Below are 17,586 nucleotides of genomic sequence, written 5' to 3'. Positions count from 1 at the left end.
TGGTCGGGCGCCTTTAGTGTGTGGCTGCTAAGGCAGCCTCACTCTCTTCGGTGCGTAGAGATGGCTTGATACTTCCGTGCACTGAAATGATGCCACGTGGACCGGGCATCTTGAGTGTTAGGGAGGCGTAGTGTGGGATTGCATTAAAGCGAGTGAAAGCTTCGCGTCCGAGTAGTGCTTGATAGCCACATTTAAACGGAGCGATGCGGAAAATGAAATGCTCGCGACGGAAGTTATCGAGGGAGCCGAATATAACTTGTAGTAGGAGGGAGCCCGTACAATGAGCCCCTAGGCCTGGCGTTACTCCTTTAAAGGTAGTATTGCTGTTGCGAATTTGTGTTGGGTCTAACCCCATCCCGTGGATTGTATCCTGATATATTAGGTATAGGCTACTGCCTCTATCCATCAACACTCGTGTGAAGTGGTATCCTCCAATTACTGTGTCTAATACTAGTGCAGCCCATCCTGCGTGCCGGATACTTGATGCGTAATCATGATGGTCGAAGGTGATCGGTTGAGACAACTAGTGGCGGGACTTCGCGGTGACGGGCACTTGGGTATATTTTTCAGGGAGTGCCTCATTGTTTTTTCTCTTGATCACATGTAACACGTTTACTGTTTTGACTTCGCGTGGAAATTTCTATTGTTCCCCCTTGTCTTGCTTGGGAGGCTCGTCCTCATCTTCACTTGGTGTATCTTCCCCCTTGTGTATGGCGTTAAGCTTGCCAGACTGCTTGAAGACCCAACATTCTCTGTGGGTGTGATTAGCAGGTTTGCTATTGGTACTATGGATCTGACATACTTGGTCCAGAATTTTGTTGAGGCTGGACAGTTCATCCCTGGTGCCTTTGGAGGGCGGCTTTTGGTTTGGCCGAGGGACTTTGAATACAGCATTTACTGCTGTGCCCTTCGTGCTGTCTTTGTTATTCCGGCATTTGTTATTGCTATTGCGCCGTGATTTCCCATTTCCATCTCTAACTTCAGATGTACTGGGGTCGCTGGTGCTGCATCTGGCTAGCCAGCTGTCCTCACCCGCGCAAAAGTGGGTCATGAGGTTTGTTAATACGGCCATCGTTCTCGGATTGTTTTGGCCGAGGTGTCTGGCGAGCCATTCGTCACGGACGCTGTGCTTGAAAGCCGCTAAGGCTTCGGTGTCCGGACAGTCGACAATCTGGTTCTTTTTAGTAAGAAACCTATTCCAAAGCTTTCGGGCTGACTCTCCGGGCGGTTGAGTGATGTGGCTCAGGTCGTCCGCATCCGGAGGTTGGACATAAGTCCCTTGAAAGTTTGCCCGAAAGGCATCTTCGAGCTCTTCCCAACTTCCGATGGAGCTTTTGGGGAGGCCTTTGAGCCAGTGACGAGCTAGCCCTTTGAGTTTGAGAGGTATGTACTTGATGGCATGGAGATCATCCCCTCGAGCCATATGTATATGAAGGATATAGTCCTCAATCCAGACCCCAGGGTCTGTTGTTCCGTCGTATGCCTCTATGTTTACGGGCTTGAATCCCTCTGGAAATTCATGGTCCAGCACCTCATCGGTGAAACATAGGGGGTGTGCGGCACCCCTGTAGCTGGGTGTGCCGCGTTGTTCGGATGTTTGTTGTGTTGCATTGTATGCTGGGGCGCGCTTGCGTGGTCCATAGATGGATCTTGTTGCACCGTCCTTTGGGTGCGAGCCCTCGCATGGGTCGCGTGTTGTATTGTGAGCGGCGTTGAATGTCGTTCTGTGGTGGTAGAGGGGTCGTCTATCCGACCAGGTGGATGCTTTGATATTTGGTTGTGGGGGGTCTGAGGCCTCCTCATCGAATTCAGGTAGCAGCTTCCGCTTTGGGTAGCTCTTGGAGGGGCGATTGTCGCCGTACCTTGCTACAGTGTTGAGTATTTTGCTCCATCTGAATTGGAGCGTGTTTTGCACGGCCTTGAGCCTCCGCTTCTGCTTTCTGAGGCTCCTTGCGGTGGCAACGAGCCTTTTACGGGCATTCTGCTGCTCCGAGTGCCTGTCCGGCGTTATGTCGTCCGGACCATTATCATTGATAGGATTTGTTTGTTTGGTTTGATTATCCGGATTGCCGTTGTCTCTCAGCGGTTCGCCCTGCTCCAGCGCAGGATCAGTGTGATCGCTATTTCTATCGAGGCGGGATTTCGGGCGGCACTTGCGTCGCCGCTTTGACTGCTTTTCGAGGGAACAATCCTTCGGTGCGTCCTTCCGCTCCTCACCGTCATCTTTGGGTGCGTCCACCATGTATACGTCATATGACGAGGTGGCGCCCCAGGGCTCGATAGGCGCTGATTCTTCATCATCTCCTTCATCGGTGTCCATATCGTCAATGTTGTCGGAGTTGAAGTCGAGCATGTCGATTAAATCGTCGACAGTGGCTACCAAGTGGGTGGTGGGTGGGCTTTGAATTTCTTCATCGTCCGAATCCCAACCTTGCTGACCGTAGTCTGCCAGGGTTCTCCTGATAAAGAGAGAGATTTCAGTGACTTCAGGATATCACGGAAAGGCGAGTGTTGAAAGACGACCGCGGCCGTGAACTCCATGATCGGCGCCCAATCGGATTCGCTCGGCAGGGGCGCAGAGAATTCGGAGTCCGGAGAAGAATCCGGCTCCATAGAGTCATGAGTCTTACAGAGTACGGGGCTGGTGTTCGGCTCAACCGCCGTTGGGATCGCAGCCCCCAAGGTGGCGTCCAACTGCCCATCCTCGATCAACGCCGCAGGCTCCGAACTAGGGGTCGAAGCAGATGCGGGTGCGGCCTCCAGGGCTCTGTTCGGCGGCAGAGCTAGATCATGCTCGTCGTGACAGTGCGACGCGCTTGGTGGTGGTTCGAATCCGTCGAAGATCAAGTCCCCGCGGATGTCTGCCGTGTAGTTTAAACTTCCGAATCTGACCTGACGGCCAGGGGCGTAGCTTTCGATCTGCTCTAGATGGCCAAGTGAATCGGCCCGCAGTGCAAAGCCGCCAAAAACGAAGATCTGTCCGGGGAGGAAGGTCTCAGCCTAGACTGCATCGCCATTGATGATCGTAGGAGCCATCGGGCCTGACGGCGACAACACAGAGGAACTCTCAATGAAAGCACCAATGTCGGTGTCAAAACCGGCGGATCTCAGGTAGGGGGTCCCAAACTGTGCGTCTAGGCTGGATGGTAACAGGAGGCAGGGGACATGAAGTTTTACCCAGGTTCGGGCCCTCTTGATGGAGGTAAAACCCTGCTTCCTTCTTGATTAATATTGATGGTATGGGTAGTACAAGAGTTGATCTACCACGAGATAAGAGAGGCTAAACCCTAGAAGCTAGCCTACGGTATGATTGTTGATGTGTATGTTGTCCTACAGACTAGAACCCTCCGGTTTATATAAACACCGGATAGAGTTAGGGTTACATAGAGTCGGTTACAATGGTAGGAGATCTGAACATCCGTATCGCCAAGCTTGCCTTCCACGCCAAGGAAAATCCCTTCCGGACATGGGACGGAGTCTTCAATCTTGTATCTTCATAGCCCAGGAGTCCGGCGGAAGGTATAGTTCGGCTATCCGAACACCCCCTAATCCAGGACTCCCTCACTCATCCTCGTCCTCGCTTGGTGTATCATGCCCCTTATGTTCGGCGTCGAGCTTGCCGGACTGCTTGAAGACCCAACATTCTCTGTGGGTATGATCTGCAGGTTTATCGGGGGTGCTATGGATCTGACATATTTGGTCCAGAATTTTGTTTAGGCTGGACAGTTCATCTCTGGCGCCTTTAGAGGGTGGCTTTTGCTGACCTGGCCGAGAGCTTCTGAATCCGGCGTTTACCGCCATGCTCTTCGGGCTGTCTTCTTTATTTTGGCGCTTATTGTTTTTGCTGCGTCGTGATTTCTCGTTTCCATCTCTAACTTCGGATGTACTTGGGTCGCTGGTGCTACATCGGGCTAGCCAGCTGTCCTCGCCCGTGCAAAAGCTGGTCATGAGGCTTGTTAATGCTGCCATTGTTCTCGGACGCTGTGCTTAAAAGCTGCCAAGGCTTCGGCGTCCGGACAGTCGACTATTTGTTTCTTTTTAGTAAGAAACCTATTCCAAAGCTTTCGGGCTGACTCTTCGGGCTGTTGAGTTATATGACTTAAATCGCCTGCATCCGATGGTCTGACATATGTCCCTGGAAAATTTGCCCGAAAGGCGTCTTCGAGCTCTTCCCAGCTTCCGATGGAGTTTTCGGGGAGGCTTTTAAGCCAGTGCCGAGCTAGCCCTTTGAGCTTGAGGGGTAAGTACTTGATGGCGTAGAGATCATCTCCTCGAGCCATATGGATATGGAGGATGTAGTCCACAATCCAGACCCCAGGGTCTGTTGTTCCGTCATACGCCTCTATGTTTACGGGTTTGAATCCCTCTGGAAATTCATGATCCAGCACCTCGTCGGTGAAACATAGAGGGTGTGTTGCACCCCTGTATTTGGGTGTACCGTGGAATTTGGATGTTTGTTGTGTTGTATTGTATGTTGGAGCGCGCCTGCATGGTCCATAGATGGATCTGGTTGCGCCGTCCTTTTGATGCGCGCCCTTACGCGGATCGCGTACTGGTTTATGTGTGGCGTAGATTGCCGCTTTATGTTGGCTATGAGGTATTCTATCCGACCGGATGGCCGTTTTATTTTTTAGTTGTGGAGGATCTAAGGCCTCCTCAGCAAATTCAGGTAGCAACTTTCGCTTCGGATAGCTCTTGGTGTGGCAATTACTGCCGTATTTCGCTGTCGTGTTGAGTACTTCACGCCACTTGATTTTTAGTGTGTCTTGTGCAGCCTTGAGCCTTTGCTTCTGTTTTTTCAGACTCCTCGCTGTGGCAACAAGCCTTTGGTGGGCATTATGTTGCTCCTGGCGCCTGTCCGGTGTGATGCCGGCCGGACCATTATCTTCGACGGGATTGGGTTGTTCGGCTTGATTTTCCATGTTGCCATGGTCGGGCAATGGTTCACCCTGCTCTAACGCTGGGTCTATGTGATCATTATTTCTGCCGAGGCAGGATTTGGAGCAGCGTTTACGCCGCCGCTTTGACTGCTTCTCGAGGGAACCACCCTTCGCTGTGTCCTTCTGTTCCTCGTCGTTATTTTCTTTGGGTGTGTCCACCATGTATACGTCATGTGATGAAGTCGGCGTCCAGTGCCCTGTGGGCAATGGTTCCTCTTTGCCTCCCGCATCGTCGTCCATACCGTCGATGTCTTCGGAGTCGAAGTCGAGCATGTCGGTTAAGTCATCGACAGTGGCTACTAAGTGGGTGGTGGGTGGCCGGCGAATTTCTTCGTCATCCGCCTCCCAATCCTGCCGGACGTAGTTCGGCCAGGACTCTCCTGACAAGGAGAGAGACCTTAATGAGTTCAGTATGTCGCCAAAGGGCGAGTGCTGAAAAATATCCGTGAAGGTAAACTCCATGATCGGCGCCCAATCGGATTCGATGGGCGTAGGCGGATCGGAGCCCGAGGCCGGAGAAGGATCCGGCAGTTTGGCAACGCGGCTCTCGTGAAGGGTAAGGTCGATATTCGGCTCAATCGCCGCTAAGGATACGTCCTCCGTGACGGGGTCTCACACCCGTCCATGGATGGCGCAACTGGCTCCGAATTGAGGCTCGGAGCGGCTGCCGGTGCGATCTCCTGAATACGGTCCGATGATAGAGCTAAATCATACTCATCGTGACCGGGTGGCGCACACGGCAGGGGCTCGAATCCGTCGAAGATCAAGTCTCCACGGATATCGGCCGTGTAATTTAAGCTTCCAAACCTGACCTGGTGGCCAGGGGCGTAAGTTTCGATCTGCTCCAGATGGCCAAGCGAGTTGGCTCGCAGTGCGAAGCCGCTGAACACAAAGATCTGTCTGGGGAGAAAAGTCTCGCCCTGGGCTGCATCGCTGTCGATGATCGTAGGAACCATCAAGCCTAACGGCGACGACACATTGGAACTCTCAATGAAAGCACCAATGTCAGTGTCAAAACCGGCAGATCTCGAGTAGGGGGTCCCGAACTGTGCGTCTAAGGCGGATGGTAACAGGAGGCAGGGGACACGATGTTTTACCCAGGTTCGGGCCCTCTTCTTGGAGGTAAAACCCTACATCCTACTTGATTTATTCTTGATTATATGAGTATTACAAGAGTTGATCTACCACGAGATCGGAGAGGCTAAACCCTAGAAGCTAGCCTATGGTATGATTTTATGTTGTCCTACGGACTAAAACCCTCCGATTTATATAGACACCGGAGGGGGCTAGGGTTACACAAGGTCGGTTACAAAGGAGGAGATATACATATCCGGATTGCCTAGCTTGCCTTCCACGCCAAGTAGAGTCCTATCCGGACACGAGACGAAGTCTTCAATCTTGTATCTTCATAGTCCAACAGTCCTGCCAAAGGATATAGTCCGGCTGTCCAGAGACCCCCTAATCCAGGACTCCCTCAGGGGTCCTTCCCACATGACCCATTTACCGTCGGGGATAGGGCCCCTACAGTACTCCTACTCATTGCTGCTCGCATTGCCATCACATTCGGTATTATGTGGTGCTACATTTACGGTGCGCGGCCCATCACAACCGCTTTACTATTATAGAACGTGTATGATGCGTGGCCCATCACATTCGGTTCACCATTAGGAAGATTTGCTAATCTTCGTACGAGTGTTGAAAAGGATTACGAAATGTCGTACCATCGTAACATCGTCGTACACGACAACTATCGCACACGCTTTTCTGTGGTGCAACGTTTATGATGCATACTTCATTAGAACAGTTGATGGTTGTGAATCGTGTACAATAAGGCAACTAACACAAATGCTTAGTTTGCCTGCACCATTTGTGATATTGTCTCACATCGCACATGCTTTGCAAACGACAACTGTGTGCATGCTTGCACATGTCTCCTCTCTGTGAACCATCTCCGATTATGGTGCATATCGCAAACGTTTGTGTTTTACCAATAGTGTGTGCCGTAACAACCTGGAGAGCGTAATTTCATCGTAATTTAATTGTTTCTTTTCAAAATTGTACCGGATTGGGATTCAAATTTGAATGCATGCTACAACTTTATTCATATCCATCAGGTTCAAACAACCAATGCATTATTTGATTCATAGGTACATATGTTCAAGAATTACATAAGAACCAAATAAAGAATGATGAACCACGGTTGTATACTTGTACTATTGAAGACAGTAAAGATAGAGGCAAATATATTCTGGTTGCTGAACTAGGTGAAGCGGAATGCCCATATTGTGCCCTCCTCCATGCAAAAGGCACGCACGACTCTAGTCCAACCCCTTGTGATGGCCGACCACCCATCTTTCACGGTCTTCATGAAAACATCTAGATAAACATCGTGTTCTGGTAGAAATACTTTATCCTTTGCATGCCCACTAATCATGTAGTTTGAGAGGTAATCTTGAGTAAACTGCTTTGGCAATCACTGCAAAGGAAAAAGATTCAAACATTCTCATCTAACACAACTCATTACGGGCAGTAAATAGAAGGCTGCAGAGTTCTTACTTACCATCCTGCAGTTCGCTGTTGTCTTGGATAAACTGTAAACAAATAGTTTAATTTCCATCTTTGGACCCATTTTACTAACAATCTTTATCAGCTTCCTCACTTGATGCTGGTTCATCGATATCTCATTGCCCCATACGCAGAAAGGCTAAAACGCGGATCTTTACCAATGACATATGTACCTAAAAGCACCAAGTTAATATTAGAAGCTAAACAACAATTGCACAATGATGTAGTACAACACTCTTTTATAATATGTCTATATACATCTGTATGTGGTAGTGCATTTGAAGTCTCTAAAAAGGCAAATATTTAGGAACAGAGGTAGTATCTTATAACATCCAATATACTCACATATTAGATGAATTAACATCTTATATTATGGGCCAGAAGGAGTTTAGTTCATTCTTACAAATTATCTGCTATTGTATCCATGGGTTACAATTAGTTTTAGCTAGTTCGGGCTCAAATAGCCCTAAAGTATATCTAAACATGAGGGCTAGTTTGAGCTAGTTGCATCTATAACCCACCCAAAAAAACTAGTATCCAACCCAAGAGGTCCTAATTGGAGCTAGTTCTCCTAGTGCAATTATTGTCAATCTAACCCTGCCATCCAAACAACTCTTTGGATGGAGTTAGTTCAGGGTTAGTAATGAGCTAGAAACTAACTCTAACCTCTATCTAAGTTGAGTATCCAAGAAGGGTTGTGTTGTTGCTGTTGTTGCTGCTGCTCTTCTATGTATATCTAGACATCATTACAACATTAATGTAACACTCTTCCTTGTTGCTATGTAGCCTAGGATTGCATATTTAGACATTAAGTACAGTGCATGTTGCTATGTAGCCTTAGATATATTACATTTGGCCCTAGCTAAACTAAGGAAAAATGGGCTGCAGATATATACAGTTAAAAGTCCGATCCACCGATTAGTCCCTTATCAACCGCCGGCCTATATGGTACCAGCTACCGATATCCTGAAAAGTGAGCAGATATAAGCCATGGGATGAAACTAACCTTGATGGAAAACAACAGTCGTTCCCAAAATTGTCCTATGTATGTACAATCAAGAAGCTTGTTAAGCACAACAAGCTGAACATCAACCAAAATTACACATGGCAGACAAAATAATCTACAAAAGATAGCTTCAGTGTGCAGGTTTAAGCACGCTAGTAAAGCAAAACAAGTGGAAAGGTGTGCTAAATGCAACAGGACACACATTTAACAACAAGCAAACATGCTCATTCAAACCGGTATTGTGCCGGTCTAAGTACACTGGTTATGGTTAATTAAAAATGGGAAGCCGTGTTAACTACAAGATGCAGCAACCAAATGTAGTCATTCATAGTGGTATTGTTGAAACTGGTACTGATGAAATTGAACTGCATAGTTCATACTTGCACATATAGAACATCACGTTGTGAATAAATGGAATAAACAAGGCATACTACGAACAACCAAATATAGCATTTGAAACTGAACATATGCTAAGTACAAACAACCGAACAATCAATTTTTTTTTAAAAGAGGCATATATATGCTATCTATAACAAGCATAACAGCAAGCAAATATATGCATTCTTATCGGTATGTTAAAACTAGATTTAAGGAATGTACTGCACAGTAAATAATTGCACATATAGAACATCACATTATGGACAACTAAAATAAACAAGGCGTACTGCAAACAACTAGATATAACAATTAAACTGGACATATTCTCACTACACTACAAAAGGGACTCGACAAAACAAATCATGGGTTAGCCCTGTGAAGAGGTACGACAAAACAAATCATGAGTTTCCTCACTTGTCACGGATGGGCTCGTTCCCGTGGGAAGAACACGGACCCTGGATGCGCTCCATGTTCTCGCAGATGGGCTCCTTCCCCTTGGAAGAGCACGGCTCTAGGGTGCCCTCCCTGATGTCACAGACGGGCACATTCCCTTGGAAGAGTAGATGGGCTCTTTCCCCTTGAAAGAGCTGGAGAGGGTGCCCTCCTCGTGGTCGCCATCGATGAGGCCTGACTTGGAAGATGTGGATCTCAAGCTTGCGTCGCAAAACATGTTCTTCAGAAATGACAAAAGGGGCTCGATGGCGATGTAGAATGGAAAATTGTTGACATCGAGCCAGAGGAGATCAACGGCGGGGCCATGGATGAGATCGACGGAGGTTGAACCCGACGGGTTGGGGGTGGGCCACTTAACTTGTGACACAGCCCGCCTTAGGGCGTGGCTGTCGATGACCTCGATGTCGTAGCCGACAGACGAGACATGCCCGCATACTCTAGCCCATTGCTTGAGTGCCTGCCACCAGCAATGGTCTTCAGCTTCCTCGGTGACGTCGGCGAAGAGACTGCTATACACCTCTTTTGGGACAGTCGCTCCTCGAGCTCCACGGGAAGTGTAGCCGGGCTTAGGCTGTGACGCTCTAGAGTGGGGGATGGGGATGCGGATCTATGGGAAAGGGGGCGTTTAGCAGGCGTCAACTAAGAAACTTAGGGCAGCCTGGGTTTGGAGATCTGTGGGTAAGCTGCACGGGCAAACTGACAGATGTTGACAATGGAAGCCTTGCGGCGGCGGCAGCGGCAGCGGGGACATTGCTAGGGTTTCGAACAAGGGAGGTGTGTGTGTGTGTGCGGGCGCGCGCACGCCCGAGGAGGTTTTGGTGTGTGTGTGTGTGGGGTGTTTGAGGAAATGACGTCGGTACTGAAAATTTTACTACGCGGGAGTGAAATGCCCGACTATTGGAAATTTTGATGATAGTGCATCGCACACGGTCCGGAGATAACAACCGTGTGTTATGAAACAGAAAAACCCTCGAGGCGGGTAGATATTTTCTAGGGATGCAAGTGGGATTGGGAACAAGAAACATCGCACACGGTCCGGAGATAACAAGCGTGTGTTATGAAACAGAAAAACCCTCGAGGTGGGCAGATATTTTTGAGAGGGGGAGCCTCGTGGACCCAATGTACTGTGCGGATGTGTGCGTGACAGGTGCACCAGCATGGCACATAGTTAGTTTGAGTGAACTGTGTCTGTTGCATCATCCGAATTGTCTAATGTTCATAAGTTTGGCGGAAAATGACGCGGGATAGGGTCATAACACGAACACACTTGCATGTGGACAAAATTTATGTATCAAAAGGGTGGTTTGATTTTCAAATACCAAATGCAACTTCGATGTGGCACCTCTCTCACAAAGCGCATGGTATTGCTTGCCCCCACCCCCTCGTGTCGGCACGAAGGGAATCCTCACACTAGTAGAAAAAGGGCCTATAGTCCTGGTTCGTAAGGGCCTTTAGTCCCGGTTCCTGAACCGGGACTAAAGTGTCGGTACTAATGCCCCGACCCTTTAGTCCCGGTTCAATCCAGAACCGGGACTGATGGGCCTCCACGTGGGCAGTGCGCAGAGCCCAGGCATGAGACCCTTTGGTCCCGGTTGGTGGCACCAACCGGGACCAATATGCATCCACGCGTCAGCATTTCTGTGGCTGGGGTTTTTGTTTTTTTTGAAAGGGGGGGGGGTTGGGGGTTTTGGGGGGTTAATTTAGGTGTTTCATATATTGTGTTAGCTAGCTATAATTAATAGAGAGAAGTGTCCTCTCTTACGTCCATGCTTGGTCGAGGCTACGTACTATACATATGTATAGAGAGGTCATGCTCTGGTTTAACTCTCGCATACAAAGTACTCCTCCCCCCAGACTCTCTGCAGATTTTCAAGTACCAATCATGTAATCTTCGCATCATCGTTGTTAAAGATTTTTCATCTCTGATGAGAGGCTTCCCGTACTCGTATTTGTGTATCTGCACCTCCATGGGATCATAATGTACATCGTCGGGCAGGTAATCGTCAACATTGCCATAACCGGGCACCATCCTTGGATCGACGATGTCGCTAGGCAGCTTGACGGGGGGGCACGATTGCTTCGCTTGTTCGCCGTGCTGGGCAATTTGTTTCCCAGCTGCTCGTCGTTCTTTCAACCTTTGATCACTGACTGTACTTCCCGACCGCTCCGCTTCGGCCCATGTCTTTGCAATAATGTGCTCATAGTTGCCTTTCAGCGGAGACTTGGGTGGTGTTGCCAAGGCAGCCAGAGTGCGCTTCACTTTCACCGGATCTACCTTCTCCTCCGGAGGTGGATGTCTCTTTGCTTTCAGCCCTTGAAACCAGTCATCCACTTCGGTTCGCGCGATCTTCGCGTTCTCCTCCGGGGTCCTCTCATATGGTAACTTCTCAAGAGTCTTCAGAGAAGGACCGAATCTGTATGTCCTCCCGCCTCTGGTTGTACTTCTAGACGCCGACCGAGCAGACGGAGCGGTTGTCTTCTTTACTTGCTTATGAGGCGGAGGAGAAGGACTACGACGCGCCGGAGCAGCTGGGGCGGCGGCGGGTCTCTTCCGCCCTTGATGATGAGGCGGAGAAGGAGGAGGTTGCCTGCTCGGGCGCGTCGGCGCAGGCGGAGAAGGAGGCGGAGTGCCGCCACGCGCCGGAGAAGCAGCCGGCCGAGGGCCCTGATCGTCACTCGCCGAAGGAGGAGGCGATGGAGGAGGCGGAGTGCCCTGACTCGCCGGAGGAGGAGGAGGAGGAGGCGTCTAGTTCGGAAGGTTGATGAGCTCCTTCCGCCATAGGCATGGAGTCTTCAGAGCAGACCCCAGCCGAGTCTCCCCTTCACCGGTAGGGTGGTCAAGCTGGAGGTCCTCAAATCCCTCCGTTATTTCATCCACCATCACCCTAGCATATCCTTCTGGAATCGGACGGCAGTAAAAAGTTGCGCCGGGTTCAGTAGGATAAACAGAGCCAACACCCGCCTTGACCTTCAAATTCATCCATTGCGTCATAAGGTGGCAATTTTGAGACTCCGTGATAGCATCCACGGGATAGTTGGCAGGAGCCGTCAAGGCATGCTCCGGCTGAAGCAGCTCGGTGGAAGCCACGCTGCTTCTGCGCTGAGATGGCGGGGTAGCTTCGGGGGAGGCTTCGGCAGTACGTTTGCTGCGATTTGCTTCTCGTTCCTCTATTGTGTCTACCCTTGCTTGCAGCGCCTGCATTTGGTCTGCTGCACTTTTTTCCTCATCTCATGGGATTTGTAACCGCTTGCGTCCGGAAACCCAACCTTCCACGAAATGGAGCTCGGTGTGCCTCGTGTCCGTCCAGGGTGCTCAGGATTCCCGAGGGCCACTGTGAGCTCGTCGTTCTCTCTGTCGGGAAAGAACGTCCCTTCCTCCGCTGCTTCGATATACTGATTAAGCTTCCTGACTGGTATGTCCATTTGATCGTTCGTCCAAATGCACTTCCCTGTTACAGGGTCCAAGGTTCCGCTAGCCCCAAAGAACCAAGTCCGGCAACGGTCTGGCCAGGTAATTGTCTCTGGTTCGATCCCTTTATCAACCAGATCATTCTCAGTCTTGGACCACTTAGGCCGGGCTACAAGGTAGCCACCTGACCCCATGCGATGGTGAAGCTTCTTCTTCGCAGCATTTTGCTTGTTTGTCGCCGACATCTTCTTACTCTTTTCCGATGTCTTGTGGGCCACAAATGCGGGCCAGTGATCTCTGATCTTCTCATATCTGCCCTTGAATTCTGGTGTCTCATTATTTTTGACAAACTTATTCAGCTCTTTCTTCCACCTCCTGAATAGTTCTGCCATCCTCTTAAGAGCAAAAGACTTGATTAATTTCTCTTTAACTGGGTTCTCTGGATTATCCTCTGGCGGTAGGGTGAAATTTGACTTCAGCTCAGTCCAAAGATCATTTTTCTGCATATCATTGACATAAGACACCTCAGGGTCTTCTGTAGCCATCTTAAACCATTGCTGGATGCTTATCAGGATCTTGTCCCTAACCAGAACCCCACACTAAGCAACAAAGGCGCTCTTTGTCCTAAGGGGTTCAATCGGTTGGCCGTCGGGCGCGATTGCTATGATCTCAAACTTTTCATCCGAGATCAACTTTTTCTTCGGGCCTCGTCTCTTTACCGAAGTTGTGCTCGATCCGGAGGTCTAGAAAAAAGAACAAAGACTTAATTAATATGTGTACATACCAAAACAATGAATGCATCAATCAGCTAGTCAGCACAGGCTTAACTAATATATATACCTGGCCGGACTCGGTTCGGTCACCGGAGCCGTCATCACAGTCTCCTTCTTGCACCGGCATTAGGTCACCGGAGCCGTCCTCATGTTCTTCTTCTTGCACCGGCATTAGGTCACCATAGCCAGCTTGTTCACCCTCTCCTTCCAGACCATCTGTTTCGTTGAGAAACAACGAGATGGCATCACTTCCTTCTGCGATTATGTCCCTCAACAACGCTTCTTTTGCTTCGCCTAGGGCGGTGTCCATAGTTTCTACAAATATTTACAACATGGCAATTATTATTCAAACATGACAGATGGATATATTAGTGCCAAACGTAGAACTAGCTACCTAATCATAGTAAACTATCGGGAGGGGATATATATCGACAACGACGACACTACATCTATGTCCCTCGACGACCCTCGTTCCCGATAAAAAAAAGAGGAAGAAGAAGAAAAAAAAGAGGAGAAGAAAGAATAGAGGAGAAGAACTCCTCTATTCTTTTCTCCTCTATTCTTTCTTCTCCTCTTTTTTTTCTTCTTCCTCTTCTTTTTTTATCCTCTTCTTCCTCTCATGTTCGAGAGGATCGCCGAGGGGTCGGGAGGTTTCCTAATGTCAAAGGATTCAACAAAACCATGTCTTCGTCATTAGGTGAAAGTAACATGTGCATGATGGTACGAAGCTCTTCAAAGTTGTTCTGGAACGGAGTCCCAGATAGGATAATTCGCTTTTTGGTACAAAGTTCAGCAAGAGCCTTCTGAATATCGCTATTTGGAAGGCCTTTGCTGAATTCGTACCAAAAGGTGGATTATTCTATCCGGGACTCCATTCCAGAACAACCTTGCAGAACTTCGTACCAACATGCCCTGGTTACTTCCGGCTAATGATGAAGGCATGGATTTCTTCAATACTTTGACACTAGGAATCCTCTCTCGATCCCTCGGCGATCCTCGACCCCTCGAACCCTCAACGAACGTGGAACCTTCGACCCCTAGATGACCCTCTTCTTCCTCTCATGTTCGAGAGGATCGCCGAGGGGTCGGGAGGTTGCCTAGTGTCAAAGGATTCAACAAAACCATGTCTTCATCATTAGGCGAAAGTAACATGTGCATGATGGTACGAAGCTCTTCAAAGTTGTTCTGGAACGGAGTCCCAGATAGGATAATTCGCTTTTTGGTACAAAGTTCAGCAAGAGCCTTCCGAATATCTCTATTTGGAAGGCCTTTGCTGAATTCGTACCAAAAGGTGGATTATTCTATCCGGGAGTCCATTCCAGAACAACTTTGCAGAACTTCGTACCAACATGCCCTGGTTACTTCCGGCTAATGATGAAGGCATGGATTTCTTCAATACTTTGACACTAGGAATCCTCTCTCGACCCCTCGGCGATCCTCGACCCCTCGAACCCTCAACGACCCTGGAACCCTCGACCCCTAGACGACCCTCTTCTTCCTCTCATGTTCGAGAGGATCGCCGAGGGGTCGGGAGGTTGCCTAGTGTCAAAGGATTCAACAAAACCATGTCTTCATCATTAGGCGAAAGTAACATGTGCATGATGGTACGAAGCTCTTCAAAGTTGTTCTCGAACGGAGTCCCAGATAGGATAATTCGCTTTTTGGTACAAATTTCAGCAAGAGCCTTCCGAATATCGCTATTTGGAAGGCCTTTGCTGAATTCGTACCAAAAGGTGGATTATTCTATCCGGGACTCCATTCCAGAAAAACATTGCAGAACTTCGTACCAACATGCCCTGGTTACTTCCCGCTAATGATGAAGGCATGGATTTCTTTAATACTTTGACACTAGGAAACCTCTCTCGACCCCTCGGCGATCCTCGACCCCTCGAACCCCCGATAAAAATTAAGAAGAAGAAGAAAAAAGAGGAGAAGAAGAAAGGAATAGCTAGAGGAGAAGAAGAACTGACAAAGTATTCTCCTCTATTCCTTCTTCTTCTCCTCTTTTTTTTCTTCTTCTTCCTCTTTTTTTCCTTTTCTTTTTTTCTCCTCTTCTTCCTCTTCTCTTCTTCTCCTTCTTTGGGTAAGCCCTAGTTTCCCGACCCTCGACCGCTCGACGACACTCTCGATGACCCTCGTTCCCGATAAAAAAAGAAGAGGAAGAAGAAGAAGAAAAAAGAAGAGAAGAAAGAATAGAGGAGAGAAGAACTTCTTCTCCTCTATTCTTTCTTCTCCTCTTTTTATTCTTCTTCCACTTCTTCTCCCTCTTCTTCCCCTTCTTCCCCGCCTCTCTCATGAATGTCCGACGTTCTTGACCCTCGACCCCCTAAACTAGTTCTCGACCCTCGACCCCCTAAACTAGTTCTCGACCCTCGACCCCCTAAATATCCATATATGAACAAAAATTTCTACAAATTAAAATAACCTAAAAAATTCATATGATCATCTATGAACAAAAAAAACATCATTTGATCATCTATCATCTATGAACAAAAAAATCATCATTTGATCATCTATCATCTATGAACAAAAATATTCCTAGATACATAAAAAATTTCTACAAATGAAAATAACCTAAAAAAATCATATGATCATCTATGAACAAAAAAACATCATTTGATCATCTATCATCTATGAACAAAAAAATCATCATTTGATCATCTATCATCTATGAACAAAAATATTCCTAGATACATAAAAAATTTCTACAAATGAAAATAACCTAAAAAAATCATATGATCATCTATGAAGAAAAAAAACATCATTTGATCATCTATCATCTATGAACAAAAAAAATCATCATTTGATCATCTATCATCTATCAACAAAAATATTCCTAGATACATAAAAAATTTCTACAAATGAAAATAACCTAAAAAAATCATATGATCATCTATGAACAAAAAAATCATCATTTGATCATCTATCATCTATGAACAAAAATATTCCTAGATACATAAAAAATTTCTACAAATGAAAATAACCTAAAAAAATCATATGATCATCTATGAACAAAAAAACATCATTTGATCATCTATCATCTATGAACAAAAAAATCATCATTTGATCATCTATGATCTATGAACAAAAATATTCCTAGATACATAAAAAAATTCTACAAATGAAAATAACCTAGAAAAATTTGCAAAGGGAGGGCGCCGGCAGCCGGACCAAGCTGAGGAGAGGTCGGTGGCGAGGATGGCGTCGGGGCAGGGGCGCGGGCGACGGCGAGGGCGGGCCGGGGAGGCGCGCGGGCGACGGCGACGGGGGCGGGCCGGGGCGGCGCGCATCGGGGCTGGGGCGGGCCGGGGCAGGGGCCCGGGCGATGGCGGGCGACGGCGAGGGCGCGGGCGATGGCGGTTGACGGCGAGGGCGCGGGCGACGACGGGCACGGGCGAGGCGACAGCGACGTCGGGGCAGCCTGGCGGCGTCGGCGTCGGGGCGGCAACTGCGAGAGATGAGAGTGAAAATTTCCAAAGTGTGAACTTATATAGCAAAGCCTTTAGTCCCGGTTCGTGGCACAAACCGGGACTAAAGGTGTGCATTAGTCCCGGTTGGTGCCACCAACCGGGACCAAAGGCAATTTTCAGCAGCCCAAAGGGCAGGAAGCGGCGGCCTTTGGTCCCGGTTGGTGGCACCAACCGGGACTAAAGGGGGGCATTGGTCATGATTCGTGGCCCAACCGGGACCAATGCGACCTTTAGTCCCGGTTGGTGCCACCAACCGGGACCAATGGCCTTGTGCTGCCCCGCGCCCAAAAGTTTAGTCCCACCTCGCTAGTTGACATCGCCCAACACCTATTTATAAGCTCAGCTGCCTCCTCCCTCTCGAACTCCTCTGAACTGCAGGCCTATGGGCCTAATCTGACACTGCTTTGCCTGTGGGCCTATTGGGCCTTCTGCGGGCCTGAATCCTGGCCCATGTTGGGTTTCTAGTCGTATTCAGGCCGTGGTGGCCCAATAGGTGGCAATTTTTTTATTTTTTTCCAGTTTTTTGTTTTGTTTTTTGCATTATTTATTTCCTTTTGTTTTTTGCTTTATTTTTTAATTCTTTTTGCTTTTA

Source organism: Triticum urartu, chromosome 7A (assembly GCF_056163025.1).
Source record: "Triticum urartu cultivar PI428250 chromosome 7A, HENAU_Tu73, whole genome shotgun sequence".
In the NCBI taxonomy this organism is placed as follows: domain Eukaryota; kingdom Viridiplantae; phylum Streptophyta; class Magnoliopsida; order Poales; family Poaceae; genus Triticum; species Triticum urartu.
The sequence above is the reverse complement of the archived record's forward strand: the minus strand, read 5'-3'. Positions refer to the sequence as shown.